Source organism: Etheostoma spectabile, unplaced genomic scaffold (assembly GCF_008692095.1).
Source record: "Etheostoma spectabile isolate EspeVRDwgs_2016 unplaced genomic scaffold, UIUC_Espe_1.0 scaffold270, whole genome shotgun sequence".
Lineage (NCBI taxonomy): Eukaryota > Metazoa > Chordata > Actinopteri > Perciformes > Percidae > Etheostoma > Etheostoma spectabile.
This window is the reverse complement of record NW_022605574.1, coordinates 817,607-820,970: the sequence shown is the minus strand read 5'-3', so window position 1 is coordinate 820,970 and position 3,364 is coordinate 817,607. Positions and strand designations below refer to the sequence as shown.

Below are 3,364 nucleotides of genomic sequence, written 5' to 3'. Positions count from 1 at the left end.
GATGCCAGCACCTCAGAAGACTTCCACCTGATGTAGTAATGTTGTCAATGATCCTTTATCTGAGAGATATTCACCAGTATTAGTTTTATTTGCTGTATATCAAGGGAAAAAAGCCACAGCATAAGAGATGAAATACTGACCCATTGAGCAAGCAGCCACCAGGTCAACCACGACTGAAACCCAGCTTAGTCGGGACAACAGGGTTGCATGGACACTCACTGGAACACCATTCACCTGGGGGGCAACACAAACTCCTTTGTGCTATGTTACATGTACAAAAACAGTTCAGGAATTTCAAGAACAGACAAGACTAAACTCTGCATCACTGGTTTACTTATGGGTATGATTCAGGTTGTCCATACGGAGTACGAAATACAAGCCTTCCATCTGTCAGTCAAATGTATATCCACTCATCTTCGCGTGTGAAGGCTAATGGGCAACTCCCCCGGCTGCGCCGTCTGAAACATCACCTGCCAATCTGAAGCGGCTGAGGGATAGGCCTGAAAAAGCACATGTTAAACCGCCATTTAATTGTTAACACAAATTGATGCATGTTATCATATTGCAATGAAATTCACACATTTCCAGAATACATGTCAAACATACCCTTTTGAAACTAGCACCCCAGTACCCTTCTATCCCAGTTGGACAGGCCATATCACTCCTCATAGACACCTACAAAGAAACCAGGGTTTATCAAATTTGGAAATTCACATTACGTAAGATGCAACCAAGCTTACTTCCATGTAGTTGACCTCACAGGGACCTCTCTGGGAGACCAGGGAAGAGGGGGAGAAACAGGTTTTGTTCAAGGATAGGGACTTCCTTCTTTGTGTGTCACAATCAGGTTGAAGTGAATGTGAATATCATCCTCCTGAAACAGTCAAATAACTGTTATGAAAACATTTTTCCCTGAAAAAAAGGCTAACCATATTGTATATAACCCAAAACTGTTTTGTACGGACCTTGTTCAGTGTGGAGCTGAAGTAAGAAGCTCTGAGCTCAAGGTTCCAATGCAGGGACAACACTGACACTGTAGCCACACTTTGCTGCATACTCCTTAGTGATGGGGTACACACCTCTCATCTGAAAGACAAATCCCAGTTTTGGTGCTCAAAGTTTTCACTGTTCAGTGAAATACTCATTTGTCAGATTTACTAAAAGTAAAAAACCTACCAGGTCAGTCCTTACAAAATAAGGTGTAAATATTGTACCTCAGTGGGTGTGATCCCACATGGTTTCTGACCCCTAGCTTGTAATGCTGTGCAGGACTTACCGACCGCCTCAAAGGAAAGTTTATTCCAGAGTAGGAGAGTCAACAGCTATCATGAGTAACGATCACGACACTCCATATGAACTCCTGCATGAACAAATTGTTCAAGTTGAATATATGCACCAAGGACTACAAAGGCCTGTGTTTAAGCGATGTTTTAGTTCTTACCATGGGAATATCCATTTTGCAGTTGTCCACACAGACAGGAGCAGAGTCACACTGTTAAGACAAATTAACATATTAAAACAAATTGAAACATAAGGGGCACTAACGGCACCATCAGCTTGTAATTTGCCGTGATCCTGCAACTTACCTGAGGCAAATCCCAAAGCCAAGCCACTGAGTTGGCAGTGTTTAAAGCTTGCCTAGCTGCTACAAACTACACCTGCTAACAACACAAGCTAAAAACCACTTGCTTGTATATCGGCTAACTGGCACGACGTGGTGCTGTCTGCTACACACCAGCTTTTATAAGTTACCTGAGGTCAAAGGCCACTCTAATAACTGATGAAAGAAACCCTGAATGCTAATGAGCTACACATGTGGATGTAACACTGAGGGCCTCTGATTGGTCGGTGACTTTTTAAAAACTGGTTGGTAGCAGACAGCAGTTTGGCCTGAATGTACTGAAGTTCCTGCATAGTTTTAATTTGACTCTTATGATATTATGAGCAGCAAATGTACTAATAAGCAAATAGAAAATGTTTTCTAAATTTACAGAAATAACACTGAAAATAAATCTTTTTGACAAATCAGTTGTAGGCATTTTAAACAACCCTACTGTTTGTCCAATCGTTACAAAGCTTGCAGGACGTGTTTTATAACGACGCTGGACCACATGTGTGAAATTAGTTTAAAGTCGCTATTGAGAAAATAGGTTTGAACCCGGGAATCGTTGCTTGCTTGGAGAATTGCTAAAACAGTTGTTACAAGCAGTAAAACTGCAGCACACTGCAGTGTGCAAAGATACTAATGATGTGACACTAAGAAACAGACTAGCTGATGAAAGTGCAAAAGGCCGCACAGGTGAATACGGCAAATCAGACATCTACAATGTACAGGACAAAACAGAATTCCTGACATGGAAATATTAAAAAACACACAAGAAAATGCGCCCATAGTGAGCAGAAAATTTGGCTGAAAGAGGGGGCCTACAAAACAGAAACAGGCCTGTATGTTAAAGACAATAAACCCATATTCCCTAAATCACTGTTTAAAGCAGCAACAATATTGACGCATGGGCAGTGCCATGCGTGCAACAAGGGTAGTGTGGACCAAGTGGAAAAGTATTTCACTACGCATGGGTTTAAATCATACTCAAAACATTTGTAGGGCTTGCGTTATATGCATTAAAAAACAATCCTAGGGAAATGACAGACCTAAACGGGAACAATTCCAACAACCAAATCATCGTTTGAAATATTACACATGGATTTCATAGAACTCACAAGGAGTGGACCGTACAAATACTGTCTAGTATTATTTGATGCATTTTCAAAATGGGTTGAGATTTCCAGCCAACATGCAGATGCAATTACAGTTGCAAAAGCATGATGCAAAGTTATCATACCAACACATGGTGTGCCAGAGTCATTTACAGCACACTGGCTCTCTTTAACAATTAAGTCGTGAAGAAAGCAGCACAAAATCTAGGCATCACGTTGAAGAATCACTGTCTACCACCCACAAAGTGCAGGCGTGGTTGAGCAAACAAATGGACAGTGAAAGCTAGACTACAATAATGTTTGCAAGAAACAGGAAAGCCCTGGCCTGAATGTTTGGACCTAGTTAAACTGTACATGAGGATAACACCAACAGAGAAAGGTTAACTCCATTTAAAATGGGAGGGCATTTAATCTACCTATGTCACATGTGATTTAGAGTTGGAAACACAGGAAACCACTCTAGTAGACATATGGTCAGGATGTTGAAAAGTAAAACAGTGTCAAATGCCCATTCACTGCCGCATGATTATCCATGGGTGTCAGATCTAAACCAGATGCAGGTCAACATTGGAGTAAATGGTGAACTTGTGGAGCAGCCGGTTGCAGAGAAGAGAGGCTACATTGTGAAGCAGCACAACTCCACAGT

General features: G+C 41.4%; 1 protein-coding gene across 1 annotated transcript in view; it reads left to right on the top strand.

The window, feature by feature from the left end:
* The window catches only part of LOC116685763 (uncharacterized), an 8,198-nt gene that overhangs the window by 1,042 nt on the left and 3,792 nt on the right, over positions 1-3,364 (top strand). The gene's annotated exons all lie outside the window — the stretch shown is intronic.